Source organism: Pleurodeles waltl, chromosome 9 (genome assembly GCF_031143425.1).
Source record: "Pleurodeles waltl isolate 20211129_DDA chromosome 9, aPleWal1.hap1.20221129, whole genome shotgun sequence".
Classification (NCBI taxonomy): Eukaryota; Metazoa; Chordata; class Amphibia; order Caudata; family Salamandridae; genus Pleurodeles; species Pleurodeles waltl.
The window spans coordinates 270,462,049-270,477,757 of record NC_090448.1 but is presented as its reverse complement, the minus strand read 5'-3'; the positions used below and the strand labels follow the sequence as shown (position 1 = coordinate 270,477,757).

The 15,709-nt window shown below is 50.5% G+C and overlaps 1 protein-coding gene across 1 annotated transcript in view; it reads left to right on the top strand.

Annotated features, from left to right (window-relative positions):
- The window catches only part of IPPK (inositol-pentakisphosphate 2-kinase), a 247,777-nt gene that overhangs the window by 108,296 nt on the left and 123,772 nt on the right, over positions 1 to 15,709 (top strand). The gene's annotated exons all lie outside the window — the stretch shown is intronic.

The window sequence follows — 15,709 nt, the reverse complement described above, 5'->3', positions numbered from 1 at the left end:
GGAGCAACAAAGGAGAAAAACTGAAGCCCCTGGTAATATCTATAAATGGTCTTCTGTCATGTTTCTTTGATGGTTTGCGGTGCGTTTATCCAAGAGTGCTTTATTTTGGGGCTTCAACATAACATGACTATGTTAGACACATAGGCCCTTGTTAGAAATGGAGTCTTTGGTTGGCAGTCAGGTTTCCCCCTGTCAAACAAGGACCCTTACCCTAGTAGGGTAAATCACACACAATCCAAATTATCCTGTGCCCACCCTCTGGTAGATTGGCACTGAACAGTCAGGCTTAACTTAGAAGGCAATGTGTGAAGTATATGTGCAGTAAATCCTACAACAACACCATCTAGCACCACAAAAATACACTACACAATGTTTAGAAAAAATATACAGTATTTATCTGATAAGATGCATGTCAAAACGATTAAAATGCAATAATTAAATGTTTAGAGAGAACTGAAAAGTGATATAAAGTGTCTTAAGTCTTTGCAAAACAAATTAATGTCTCTTTAAAACAATAAAGGTCTCTTGCAAGCACAAAGTACCTGGTTCTCGTTCAAAATCTCCGCAAGGGACCGCAGAGGAGGCGATGTGTGGAAGACTGGGAGGTGTGCATCTGTTTCGTCCCTTCGCACACTGACTTGCGTTATTTTCCATGCCGGGGAAGGCTTTGCGTCGTTTTCTGGTGCACAGACTTGGTTCCTCTTCGGTTTGCAGGGTTTTCTGGCGCCCCAGGGACTATGCGTGGAATCTTGGGCTTGCGGAGCGAAGTCACAAGCACTGCGTCGATCCAGTGGGCGTTGCGTGGAAATTTCGCCCGCACAGCAGGCGCTGCGTTGATTTTGTCTCTAGAAGTCGGGTTGTCATCCTGGGTCGGCTGTGCATCCATCCGGTGGGTTGTGCGTCGAAGTACCTGTCGCAACGCAGGCACTGCGTCGATCTTCTCCATGCAAAGTTGCGCTGCGTCGTTCCAGTTCGGCGTGCAGTGAATTTCTCACCGCGGGGCAGGCTCTGTGTCGTTTTTAGCAGGCTGTGCGTCTAATTTTTACCGCACAAGGAGTCCAGTTGCAGGAGTGAAGTCTTTTTGGTCCTGAGACTTCAGGGAACAGGAGGCAAGCTCTATCCAAGCCCTTGGAGAGCACTTCTCAGCACAGCCGGGGAGCAGCAAGGCAGCAGGACAACAGCAAGGCAGCAGTCCTTGTCACAAAGCAGTCCTAGTGAGTCCTTTGGGCAGCCAGGCAGTTCCTCTTGGCAGGTCTGGTTCAGGGATTCTTCACCAGCAGGTTTCTTGTCCAGAAGTGTCTGTGAGGTAGAGTGTCTACCCCAAGAAGTGGCTAAAGTCTGTGGTTTGGGGTCCTCTTCTTATACCCATTTTGGCCTTTGAAGTAGGATTACTTCAAACAAAAGTCACACTTGTATGTGAAATCCTGCCTTGCCCAGGCAAGGCCTCAGACGCACACCAGGGGTTTGGAGTCTGATTTGTGTGAGGGCAGGCACAGCCCTTTCAGGTGCGAGTGACCATTCCTCCCCTCCCTCCTAGCTCAGATGGCTCATCACAATATGCAGGCTACACCCCAGCCCCCTTTGTGTCACTGTCTGGAGAGAAGTGCCAACAGCCCAACTTTCAAACTAACCCAGACAGGGAATCCACAATCACAGAGTCCCAAAAATGGTTCAAGCAAAAAAATGCCCACTTTCTAAAAGTGGCATTTTCAAACTACACATATCTATCTGCTCCCAAAGGGAAGCTATGATTTAATCATGTTTAAAGGGAGCCCCCAGGTTAACCTATGATAGAGATAGGCCTTGCAACAATGAAAACCAAATGTGGCAGTATGTCCTACCTTAACCATACACTGCACCCTGCCCATAGGGCTACCTAGGGCCTATATTAGGGGTGTCTTACATGTAGGAAAAGGGAAGGATTAGGCCTGGCAAGTGGGTACACTTGCCAAGTCGAATTTACATTTTAAAACTGCACACACAGACACTGCAGTGGCAGGTCTGAGACATGATTGCAGGGCTACTTATGTGGGTGGCACAACTAGTGCTGCAGGCCCACCAGTAGCATTTGATTTACAGACCCTGGGCACCTCTAGTGCACTTTACTAGGGACTTACTAGTAAATCAAATATGCCAATCATGGATAAACCAATTAACAGTATAATTTACACAGAGAGCATATGCACTTTAGCACTGGTTAGCAGTGGCAAAGTGCTCAGAGTTCCAAAGCCAACAAAAACGGGTCAGGAAAAATAGGAGGCAAAAAGTTTGGGGATGACCCTGCAAAAAGGGCCAGGTCCAACAGCCCTCATTTTGACCCTTGCGGTCTTTTGACCTCCAGGGTTAATGTGGAGGTATCATCGCCAACGGGCTGGCAGTGTATAGTGCCACATTATGAGTGTGGCGGGTTGGCTGCTGCCATCCAGCCACATCACCACTCATACTGCCATGGTGGTATGAACCTCCAGAGCAGAGATGTTCATCTCCGACCCAGCGGCCTACAGAGCACCGCCGGTGGTATTATGAGCCAGCCTACCGCCATGGTTTCCGCTGCAAAAGCAGCGCCATGAAAACCATTGCAGTAGGCCCTACCAGTGACAGGGAATTCCTTCCCTGTCACTGGTAGACGCCCCCCCCCAGCAGGCACCTAACCCCCCCATCCAAACTCACTCTCCTCCGAAGCAAACACACACACACACCACACACACCCCACTCCAGTCCATTCACACACACACACACACACACACACCCCACTCCCTCCGATGCATTCACACCCCGCACGATCCAGTGACACCCCCCCACGATCCATTCACCCCCCCACCCATTCACGCACGCGCTCGTAGACACGCACTGTGTGAAGGTAGCCTCTTTCTAGCCATGTTACCCCCACTTTTGGCCTGTTTGTGAGGATATGTCAGGGTGTTTTTACTGTCTCACTGGGATCCTGCTAGCCAGGGCCCCAATGCTCATGGTGGAAACCCTATTTTTTCAGTGTGTTTGATATGTGTCAATGGGATCCTGCTAGCCAGGACACCAGTGCTCATACGTTTGGGGCCTATATGTGTTCCCGGTGTGGTGCCTAACTGTATCACTGAGGCTCTGCTATCCTGAACCTCCGTGTTTATGCTCGCTCTGCTTTTAAAATTGTCACTGCAGGATAGTGACCGTTTTCACCAATTCTGATTGGCACACTGGAACACCCTTATAATTCCCTAGTATATGGTACCTAGGTACCCATGGTATTGGGGTTCCAAGAGATCCCTATGGGCTGCAGCATTTCTTTTGCCATCCTCAGGGAGCTCAGACAATTCTTACACAGGATTGCCACTGCAGCCTGAGTGAAATAATGTGCATGTTATTTCACAGCCATTTTACACTGCACTTAAGTAACTTATAAGTCACCTATATGTCTAACCCTCACTTCGTGAAGGTTAAGTGCAAAGTTACTAAGTGTGAGGGCACCCTGGCACTAGCCAAGGTACCCCCACATTGTTCAGGGCAGTTTCCCTGACTTTGTGAGTTCGGGGACACCATTACACAGTGAACTACATATAGGTCAATACCTATGTGTAGCTTCACAATGGTAACTCCGAACATGGCCATGTGACATGTCTAACATCATGGAATCTGGTATTGGGGTGCCTATCCCATGCATCCCCGGGGCTCCAGCATGGGCCCTGGGTACTGCCAAACTAGCTCTCTGGGGTTTTCTCTGCAGCTACTGCTGCGTCCAACCCTCAGACAGGTTTCTGCCCCCCTGGGGCCTGGGCAGCCCAGTCCCAGGAAGGCAGAACCAAGGATTTCCTCTGAGAGAGGGTGTTACCTCTCCCTTTGGAAATAGGTGTTAAGGGCCTGAGAGGAGTAGCCTCTCCTGGCCTCTGGAAATGCTTTGAAGTGCACAAATGGTGCCCTCCTTGCATAAACCAGTCTACACCAGTTCAGGGATCCCCCAGCCCCTGCTATGGCGCGAAATTGGACAAAGGAAAGGGGAGTGACCACTCCCCTGTCCATCACCACCCCAGGGGTGATGCCCAGAACTCCTCCAGTGTGTTCCAAACCTTTGCCATCTTGAATGTAGAGGTGTGAGGCCACAATGGAGACCTCTGAGTGGCCAGTGCCAGCAGGTGACGTCGGAGACCCCTCCTGATAGGCTCTTACCTGGTTAGGTAGCCAATCCGCCTCTGAGGGCTATTTAGGGTCTCTTCTGTGGGTTCCTCTTCCGATAACGAATGCAAGAGCTCCCAAGAGTTCTTCTGCACTTCTCTCTTCGACTTCTGCCAAGGATCGACCGCTGACTACTCCAGGACGCCTGCAAAACCGCAACAAAGTAGCAAGAAGACTACCATGAACATTGTAGCACCTAATCCTGCCGGCCTTCTCAACTGTTTCCTGGTGGTGCATGCTCTGAGGGCTGTCTGCATTCACCCTGCACTGGAAGCCAAGAAGAAATCTCCCATGGGTCGACGGAATCTTCCCCCTGCTACCGCAGGCACCAAACTTCTGCATCATGGGTCCTCTGGGTCCCCTCATCTTGATGAGCGTGGTCCCTGGAACACAGGAGCTGGATCCAACTGACCCCGACAGTCCAGTGGTCCTTCTGTCCAAATTTGGCGGAGGTAAGTCCTTGCCTCCCCACGCCAGACAGTAATCCTGTGTACTGCGTGAACTGCAGCTGCTAGGGCTTCTGTGCACTTTTGCAAGGATTCCTTTGTGCACAGCCTAGCCCAGGTTCCCAGCACTCCGTCATCCATTGCTCAACTCGCTGAGTTGACCTCCGGCTTTGTGGGACTCTCTTTTGTTGTGCTGAGACGACCGCCGTGCTCAGATCTTCTGAACGCCTGTTCAGGTGCTTCTCCAGGTGCTGCCTGCTTCTGCTTTGGCTCTCTCTTGCTGAGCGCCCCCTCTGTCTCCTCCTCCAAGGGGCGACCTCCTGGTCCTTTCTAGGCCCTGGCAGCACCCAAAACCTTCAACTGCGACTCTTGCAGCTAGCAAGGCTTGTTTGCGGTATTTCTGCGTGGAAACAACTCTGCATCTTCCAGCACGCCGTGGGGCATCTTCTGACCAAAGGAGAAGTTCCTGGCACCTTCCGTTGTTGCAGAATCTTCGGCTTCTTCCACTCGGAGGCAGCCCTTTTGCACCTTCACCCGGGGTTTAGTGGGCTCCTGCCCCCCCTGGACACTTGCGTGACTCTTGGACTTGGTCCCCTTCCTTTGCAGGTCCTCAGGTCCAGGAATCCGTCTTCAGTGCTTTGCAGTCAGTTGTTGTCTTTGCAGAATCCCCTATCTCTACTTTACTGTCTTTCTGGGGTAGTATGGTAACTTTACTCCTACTTTTCAGGGTCTTGGGGTGGGCTATCTTGGACACCCTTAGTGTTTTCTTACACTCCCAGCGACCCTCTACACACTACACTAGGCCTGGGTCCATTTGTGGTTTCCATTCCACTTTTGGAGCATATGGTTTGTGTTGCCCCTAGGCCTATTGTCTCCTATTGCATTCTATTGTGTTCTACATTGTTTGCACTACTTTTCTAAGTGTTTTACTTACCTGGTTTTGGTCCGAGTGTATATTTTGTGTATTTTACTTACCTCCTAAGGGAGTATATCCTCTGAGATACTTTTGGCATATTGTCACTAAAATAAAGTACCTTTATTTTTAGTAACTCTGAGTATTGTGTGTCTTATGATATAGTGCTATATGATATAAGTGGTATAGTAGGAGCTTTGCATGTCTCCTAGTTCAGCCTAAGCTGCTCTGCTATAGCTACCTCTATCAGCCTAAGCTGCTAGAACACTACTAATCTTCTAATAAGTGATAAGTGGACCTGGCACAAGGTGTAAGTACCATCAGGTACCCACTGTAAGCCAGGCCAGCCTCCTACGCGCACACACTCATCCATACACGCATTTACTCATACATACACGCATTCTGTCACGCATACACACTGACATGCAGACACGCACTCACTTCAACATTCATACATGTATTGACTCACATGCATACAACCACAACACTCACATTCACACACGCACATACACACACACACACACACTTGCAGACACCACACACACACACCACCACCCACTTTCCCACCCCACTCCCTGGTCGGACGATCATCTTACCTGTTTCAGGGAGAAGATCGTCCGGCAGGGAATGGAAAGGGACACTGCTACCGACAGCAGCATTCCCGCCAGCAGGACACTGCCAAGCTGGCGTTGTCCTACTGGCGGGGCAGTGCAGGTGGTAGCACCACCAGGACACCACCGTCCACCAGCATGGGGACTGATGGATTTTCACCCTAAGTGTGGCGGAAGTCCGGCAGTGTCCATAATCTGGCAGGCGGATGGTCGGCTCTGCAGCGGTATGGTGCAGTCCATCCATGTGTCCATATTTGAAGAATACCACCGATGTCATTATGACCCCCATAGTGTTATGTAAATGCTATTTTGAAGTTTCAGTGTTCCAACTATATCCATATTCTTCCAGACCTCCCCTTTTAGGTTAGTTCTAATCTTCTTTCCATGTAGCATATAGATCTTGTTCTTGCTCTTCTTGGTAACAGAAGAATGCTATAAATCTGTAACACCAAGCAATTTTCTGTACTCCTACTGTTTGCTGAAGATTCAAACTGTGCAAGTTCAGTTGGTGCCCAATATTGTATTGGCTGGCCGATCACTTGCTGTCTGATCCATTGTTGTAGTAATTCTTCCATTGCTAACATTTTAGTATTATTTCTTGGTTGGCTTTATGCTTGTCTTCTATGTGATGTGTACATAGGTTTCATCTTTTCCAAGACTCACTTAACTTTCTACTGTGTCTGAGATAAATACTTGAGGACAGATAAGTTATTTCTAGAAAGGATGGTGCTGGTTTTCAGCTTGGACCTTGTCACTGTGCTAATGGAAAGTGATGCAGCTGTGGGGTGCCTCTGCAACCCCCCAAAAACCCATATAGGCCTTTCGACTACAGTTAGCTCCATGTGAACGCAGTGCTTTTCAGACTCCCATATAGCACCCAAAAGTTTTAAAAATATATATTAGCATTGAATTTCTGATATACAGTTGAAAACTTTAAAAAAAGGCGAAAAAAGCTCAATATGCTAGAAAGGATCTGGGACGTTCCGTATGCAGTGGGTGCAGTCCATAGCGTTATGTTGAAGAGTTGTACTTGATCCTCGCAGTGTTCAAGTGCGAGCAGTGGGACTGCGGTCTCGCGGTAGAGTCCCAATTCTGCTTCCTCAAGAGCTCTTCTGCAGTCAGCGATCATATGTTCAAGGTTTGGCGACAAGGCCAGTTAGGAGTGAGATGAAGATTTAGAGTTGGGCTTTCTCCTGTGCCATCCTCTGGGGGCATGCAGGGTAAAGGATGGCTGGGAGGGTGCACAGTTTTGCATTCTGGTGGTGTTCTGCCAAGTCCCATGCTTCCTGTGTGGTTGATGAAGAAGCTGATTGTCCTGCCACTCATTATTTTGAGGTGGACGGGGAACAGGAGGGAGTATTGCACTCCCAGTTGGCATAGTTGTTTTTTTTTACCTAGAGAAGGTAGGCTTGTTGGCGCTGTACAGCGTGGGTGTAGTCTGGGAAAAGCATAATAGTTTCAGTCTCCACTCTCAAGGGTCCTGCTCGTAGAATTGCATTTCTGTCTTTGAATAGTAGTAACTTGGCTAGCATTGGACAAGGGGTGCCCTTTTAGGGGGACGTTGAGCCGGTACCCTGTGCGCCTGCTTTAGGGAGTAGAAGGGAGAGAGTTCCGTAGCTGAGGTGAATGACTTGAACCAGGCTTCCAAATACGTTACCAGATCTGTACCTTCTATACTCTCTAAGAGCCCCAGGATGTGAATTTTGGTCCTACAGGAGCGTCCTCCCAAATCATCCGCCCTGTCTTCTAAGCGTGTAACTCTGTCTTGTAGTTCGCGAATTGCAGCCTGGTGATTTTCTCTTAGGGGCTGCAAAGAGGCAAGGGTTTTTTCACAGTTCACAACTTAGGGCCAGATGTAGCAAAATGACATTTTGCAAATTGCGAGTACTAGCGACTCGCAATTTGCAAGTCGCCAAATGTCATGCAGAAAGGTGTCTCAGACACCTTCTGCGAGTCGGTATGGGGTCGCAAAGACCCACCTCATTAATATTAATGAGGTGGGTCGCATTTTGCGACCCCATACCGACTATGGGCACTCGCTAACATGGAGGCCTGCTGTAGTCAGCAGACCTCCATGTTAGTGACTGCTTTTAAATAAAGCAGTTTTTTTTTTTTTAAGTGTAGCCCGTTTTCCTTAAAGGAAAACGAGCTGCACTTAAAAAAAAAATCCGAAACCTTTTGTTTCGGTTTTTTTTCAGGGCAGGTAGTGGTCCCTTGGACCACTACCTGCCCTGAAAAAATGTTTTGGGGTCCATTCACAAAGGGGAAGGGGTCCCCTGGGGACCCCTTCCTGTTTGCGAATGGGTTACCATCCACTTCAAGTGGATGGTAACTGCGACTCCATTTGCGACCGCATAAGCGATCACAAATGGAATTGCATACCATTGCGAATCGCAAATAGGAAGGGAACACCCCTTCCTATTTGCGATTCGGAAATGCATTTTGCGAGTCGGTCCGACTCGCAAAATGCATTTCTGCATAGGAAACACGCATTTGCGAGTCGCAAACGGCAAATTTTGCCGTTTGCGACTCGCAAAGTGCTTCCTACATCTGGCCCTTAGTCTACTAATTTGCGTGATCGTGGATTAATTGGGGGTTTCTGATGGGATACAACTACCTGTGGATTCCTCACCTAATGAATACTCCCATGGCGCCAGCATTCGACGGAAATCTTCTTCCTAGCTTCTGCACGTCGACGAGGACGTCACTCTAGCCCGCGCGATGCCGTCTGACGTCATACAGGCAATAAGAGGTCCGTGCCGACGTGCCAACGTCAGTTCCCTTTTTTTCCGTTCATTCGAAACGGTTATCTTCGAGGGAGCTACTGTTACTTTCGTAGCTACAGTGTATTTTCTGCTGCAAAGTTCTTCTCAGCGGTAATAATGTCTCAGAGGAAGTCGGGTTTCAAGCCCTGTCGAGAGTGTGGGGGCAAGATGTCCGTTACAGATCCTCACTCCGACTGTCTATGGTGTTTGAGCTCCGACCACGACGTCGTGACTTGCGATTCATGTCAGCACATGAACCCGAAGGCCCTCAAAGAACGTGAGGCTAAACTATTCATGGCGAAGTCGAAGAGAAAGGAAAAACATCATAAAAAGTCTTCTTTGCCAAGGTCTCATCGGCGTCATCGACACTCCCGGCGCCGTAGAGATTCACGGCGTCATTCCAGCAAGGAGACTCGTTCGAGGTCGCCTTCGGCTCGGCGTTGGAGAACTTGGGAGGTCAGTCCCACGGTCACTCCGCATCCATCGACGCCGTTGCTCTCTCCGGCGTCACCGACTTCGCCTGGACAGGCGTCTGTGATTGAGGTGATGCAGCCTCTGGTGTTGTCTCCGGCGTCGCAGACGTCGAGGCCAGCGTCGGGGTCGCCTTCGGTCCAGGCACCCCAGTATCCGGCTTTTCTGACTCCTGGAGTCGATAGTACCGCATTCCTGAATGCGATGTATACCATCTTTCAACAGATGGCTCCAGGGGGTGCTCCGGCTGGTCCTTCGGGGCCTTTGGCCTTTTCATTGGGTGATCCTGCGCCTCTACGGCCGGCACCCTTTATGCCCTTTCTCCCTTTTGGGAACGTGGGCTCGGCGCCGGTGTTGGCGCCGGTGGCCGCTCCGGTGGCTTCAGAGGGATTGGCCCCGGAGGTTTCCATCCCGTCGCCGTCAGGATTTCGTCCTGTGACTCCGGTGGGTCCATCGGCTCCAAGATCTCTTCGTCCTGCTCCTTCAACGGCGCCGAAGCTGCCTGTGGCGCCGGACGCGGCGTCGGATACTGCTGGAGATCGGCTCCGATCTTCGACTTCGGCGGAGGCCATGTCGACTCCGCGTATCGAGCAGAGACTACACTCGAGGAGGCGTGCTCTCCGTCTTTTGGAAGAGCAGGAGTACCAACGAGTCCTGGAGGAAGGAGAGGTTGAGGACTCTGGTGATGGATTGCATGGTCTGGATACAGCCAGTGGGCTGGATACTTCCCCGGAGTGGGACCTTTCATCTCCAGGGGAGTATACGGAGGAGGCTGCTACCTTTCACGCTGTGGTAAGGAAGGCAGCTAACTTTCTGGACCTGCCTTTGCCGGTGGCAGAGGCGAAGCAGAATTTATTGACGGAGGTATTGCATCCGGCCTCTGCTGCAGCGGAGCCTCTCTTGCCGTTTAATGAGGCTTTGCTTGATCCGGTGTTAGAGGTGTGGAAGAAGCCAGTATCTTCCTCGGCGGTTCATAGGGCTGTGGCCAGGAGATATCGAGGTGCACCATCTGACCCTGGCTTTCTTTCTAGACACCCTACGCCGGAGAGCTTGGTGGTGCAAGCCTCCTGTTCATCGAAGTCAGCGCCTGGATCTTTCCCGACGGTACCTGGAGACAGGGACTCCAAAAAGCTGGATGCACAATCCAAGAAAATATTTTCATCTTGCAGTTTGGCGTTGAAGGCCACCAACGCAACTTGCATTCTGGGGAGATACATCCATGCTCTTATGGACGATATTTCATCTTCATTTACGGAGCTTCCCCAGGGACTCTTGGATGTTGTCTCGGACGCCCAGGCTGCCGCAACCCAGATTATCCAGTCTGGGCTGGACACGACCGACTCGGTGGCTAGGGCGATGGGCACGACTGTGGTGGCAAGGAGACAGGCCTGGCTCCGTAATTCAGGGTTTTCTGCAGACGTGCAGTCGACCCTATTGGACCTCCCGTTTGATGGGGACAAACTGTTTGGAGCTAAGGCAGATTCGGCCTTGGAGCGATTTAAAGAGAGCAGGGCCACAGCCAAATCGTTAGGGCTGCAAGCTCCTTCTTCCTCTGCCTCTTCCAGGGTTTTCAGGAGGTTTCGTGGATTTGGGCGTGGCTCTTCCTCCTCTTCCTTTCGGGGGAGATTCCAGCAACCCGCCTCTTCCCACCCCTATAGATCATTTAGAGGGAGAGGTAGGGCCCGCACCAGAGGAGCCTCTCAACAGCACTCTGCCTCGTCCTCTGGAGGGGTGCAGCAGGGAAAGCAGCCTTAGGCTTCCACCATTTCCCACTCACTCCTCTCCTGTAGGGGGAAGGTTACGGCATTTTCTCCACAAGTGGGAGACTATTACAACGGACACTTGGGTTATCAGTGTTGTGGGAAAAGGCTACACCCTTCCCTTTCGGGAGTTTCCACCCCCCATCCCGCCCGCCCATCTTATTGTTCAGAAGAACACCTCCTGTTGCTAGAACAGGAGGTTCAAGTCCTCCTTCCAAAGGGCGCGGTAGAGTTGGTCCCAGAGCAGGAAAGGGGTCGAGGTTGTTACTCAAGGTACTTCCTGATTCCCAAGAAGGATGCTCGGTTGAGACCGATCCTGGATCTGAGGATCTTGAATTGGTTCCTCAAACAGGAAAAGTTCAAGATGCTGACCCTAGCACAGGTGCTTTTGGTGTTGAACAAAGAAGATTGGATGGTGTCTGTCGACTTGCAGGACGCTTATTTTCATATCCCGATACTCAAGTCGCACAGGAAGTATCTCTGGTTTGTGGTAGGGTCACAGCACTATCAGTTTGCGGTCCTCCCGTTTGGTCTTACTTCAGCACCTCGAGTCTTCACGAAGGTGATGTCGGTGGTTGCGGCAGAGCTCAGAAGGAAGGGGATAGCAGTATTCCCTTACTTGGACGACTGGTTGATCAAAGCCAAGTCTCCGGAGCTTGTGTCTCATCATCTGCAGTCAACAACCCAGTTGTTGTTCGACCTGGGCTTTTTGGTGAACGTGCCCAAATCTCACCTGGAGCCCTCTCAGCGCCTCCTGTTCATAGGGGCAGTACTGGATACAACATTGAATCGAGCCTTTCCTCCGCCTCAGCGGATTCAAGACATTCAGGCGTTGGTTCCAATGTTTCAAGGTGGAGCGGTCATTCCAGTCCTCAAGGTCCTTCGTCTGCACGGTCTGTTTGCCTCCTGCATACTGTTGGTCACGCATGCTCGCTGGCACATGAGGGCTCTTCAGTGGTGCCTCCGAAGGCAGTGGTCTCAACACAAAGGAGATCTCGAAGGTGTGGTCAAGATCTCCAGAGATGCTGCTGTGGACTTGAAGTGGTGGATTGCGAGCAACAATCTTTCACAAGGAAAGCCGTTCGCGCAGTCGCCACCAGTGGCCACTGTCATAACGGACGCTTCCACTCTAGGGTGGGGAGCTCATCTGGGGGATCTGGAGATCAAGGAACTTTGGTCTCCAGAGGAACAGATGTTTCATATCAATCTGTTAGAGTTACGGGCTGTACGTCTGGCTCTCAAGGCCTTCCTCCCTTCCCTTCGTGGTCAGTCGGTACAGGTCCTGACGGACAATACTACCACGATGTGGTACATAAACAAACAGGGAGGAGTAGGGTCGTACCTTCTCTGCAGAGAAGCTCTTCGACTATGGTCCTGGGCAAAGGACCATCAGATTTGCTTGGTAGCAAATCATCTGGCCGGGGTCTTGAATGTACGTGCGGACAGTCTCAGTCGCCAATTCTCGGCCGACCACGAGTGGCGTCTCCATCCAGATCAATTCAGTTTAATCTTCCAGATGTGGGGGTTTCCTCGGATAGATCTGTTTGCCACTCTGGAGAACGCGCATTGTCCGTTATTCTGCAGCTTCCAGTATCCGGTGCAGGGAGCATTGGGGGACGCGTTTCTGATAACCTGGTGCGACCAGTTGCTTTACGCGTTTCCCCCCCATACCCTTGATTCCTCGAGTGTTGAGGAAGATTTGCCAAGACCGGGCCCAAGTCCTCTTAATAGCTCCGGATTGGCCAAGGAGGGTGTGGTACTCCGACCTTCTCCAACTCTCGCTGTGCCCTCCGCTCCGTCTCCCTCTCAGGGCAGACCTCCTCTCACAGGGGCAGGTTTTACACCCCAACCTCCAGAGTCTACACCTACATGCCTGGAGATTGAATGGGGCAACCTGAGTTCCTTCTCTCTCCCGCCTGATGTAGTGGATGTTATATTAGCGGCCAGGCGACACTCCACTAAATCTATCTACGCTAATAGGTGGTCTAAATTTGTTATGTGGTGTGGAGAGAGACAGATTGCTCCCTTACATGCTCATCTGTCGGACGTTTTGTCTTTTGCTCTGTCTCTAGCGCAGAAAGGTTGTGCAGTGGCTACCATTAAGGGTTATTTGTCGGCTTTGTCAGCCTTCATTTGTCTTCCAGACCAACCATCGTTATTTAAATCCCCTATTGTTCTCAGATTCTTGAAAGGTCTTCTAAATAAATATCCTCCAAAACCATTCGTTATGCCTCAATGGGATTTGTCCTTGGTCCTTACTTTCCTTATGGGGTCCCCTCTTGAGCCTATGCATTCTTGCCCCTTAAGGTATTTAATTATTAAAACAGTCTTCCTGGTGGCTATAACATCTGCAAGGAGAGTGAGTGAGTTGCAAGCCTTATCGGTAAAACCCCCTTATACAACTTTTTATGGGGATAAGGTGGTGTTGAGGACCAAGGCTGCTTTCCTCCCGATGGTTGTTTCACCTTTCGATTTGGCCCAGACAATTACTTTGTCCACGTTCTATCCTCCGCCTCATCCTTCTAAGGAGGAAGAGAGACTACATCGCTTGGACCCAAAGAGGGCGTTAAGCTTCTTCAGTGATAGAACGAAGGATTTCAGGCTGGAGGATCAGCTGTTCATCGGATACGTGGGCAAGAAGAGAGGAAAGGCAGTCCACAAGTGAACACTCTCCAGGTGGGTTGTTCTTTGCATTAAAATCTGTTACTCTTTGGCAAAGAAGGATCCTCCTGATGGCATTAGAGCTCATTCCACCAGAGCTAAGTCTGCCACTTCGGCCTTGGCCAGGGGTGTTCCTGTGGTCGACATCTGCAAGGCCGCAACTTGGTCGTCCCTTCACACTTTTGCAAAACATTACTGTCTGGACTCTGAGGTCAGAAGGGACGGCCATTTTGCACGGTCAGTGCTGCAGGATTTCTTGGTTTGACCATTTCGGCACCCACCACCGGGCGTGGTACTGCTTTGGGACTCTATTCATTAGGTGAGGAATCCACAGGTAGTTGTATCCATCAGAAGAAAGAGTTACTTACCTTCGGTAACGACTTTTCTGGTGGATACATTAGCTACCTGTGGATTCCTCACGGTCCCACCCGCCTCCCCGTTGCCTTTCTGGTCTTACCAAGTAATCCTTGAGTGCGCTCCTCTTGGTCTTCAAGGCTGCAATAGATTTTGTATATATGGATACTTGTGTATATATATATATGTTCGATGGCATGTGTAGCTGCAGATACACATGCTGTGCACAGTCCGCCGTCTGGTGTTGGGCTTGGAGTGTTACAAGTTGTTTTTCTTCGAAGAAGTCTTTTCGAGTCACGAGACCGAGGGACTCCTCCCATTTCGATTCCATTGCGCATGGGCGACGACTCCATCTTAGATTGTTTTCTTTCCGCCATTAGGTTCGGACGTGTTCCTTTTCGCTCCGTGTTTCGGGTCGGAAAGTTAGTTAGAATCTCGGAAAAAAACGTCGGTATTGTTGCGTTCGGTATCGGGTTAGTTAGAACAAATCGACACTGAATTTTGAAGAGCTCCGGTGGCCCTTCGGGGTAATTTCGATCCCCCGTCGGGGCCTGGTCGGCCCGACCGCGTGCGACTTCAAGGCTGATGGAACAGACCCCGTTCCGCTTCTGTCCAAAATGCCATAACAAATATCCGTATACGGATCAACATCTGGTCTGTAACTTGTGCTTGTCCCCCGAGCACAAGGAGGATATGTGTGAAGCCTGTCGAGCGTTTCGGTCGAGGAAGACGCGGAGAGACCGAAGAGCCAGGAGATTACAAATGGCATCCACGCCGACAGGTCAACAACGGTTCGAGGAGGAAGAAGAAGCTTTCTCCATCCACGAGTCGGATTCAGAAGAACTCGACGCCGAAGAAACAACAACCGTGAGTAAGACGTCGAAAATAAGGACTCACGAAAAGTCCACAAAAGCCCAGAGGACGCCACCGCCAACAGGCCATGGCTTAACCCAAAAACTAGGTGACCGACCCAAGGCACCAAAAAAGGGCATGCTGGTGTCGAAGTCATCTGACTCCGGTCGTGATACCGCCACACAGCAACCTCGGAGCCGAGACAGCGGCTCCGAGAAACTTCGGCACAGAGACAGCGGCACCGAAGAGATTCGGCACCGAGACACCGCGCCGAAACCAAATAAAATTTCTTCCGAGCCGAAAAAGACTTCCGAAAAGGGTTCGGTCCCCAAACATCAAGCCTCGGCGCAGAAAACTAGTTCCTATAAAGAGGAACAAGGGTTAACCACCCAATTACATAGATTTGGAGAGGAGCTTCAAGCTGTAGAGCCTGACTACACGCAGAGAAGGATTCATATTCATGAAGACACAGGGAAGATAACCACTCTTCCCCCCAATCAAGATTTAAAGGAAACTTGCCTTTCAACAAGGGGACAAGCAACCACAATCAAAGGTGGCAAAGAGAACAACCCCACCACCTTCTCCACCACCATCAACACATGCATCACCAGCGACAACTCCACCACTAATGCACTCACCAGCTCATACCACAATGAGTCAGGATGATCCCGATGCATGGGACCTCTACGATGCTCCAGTGTCTGACAATAGC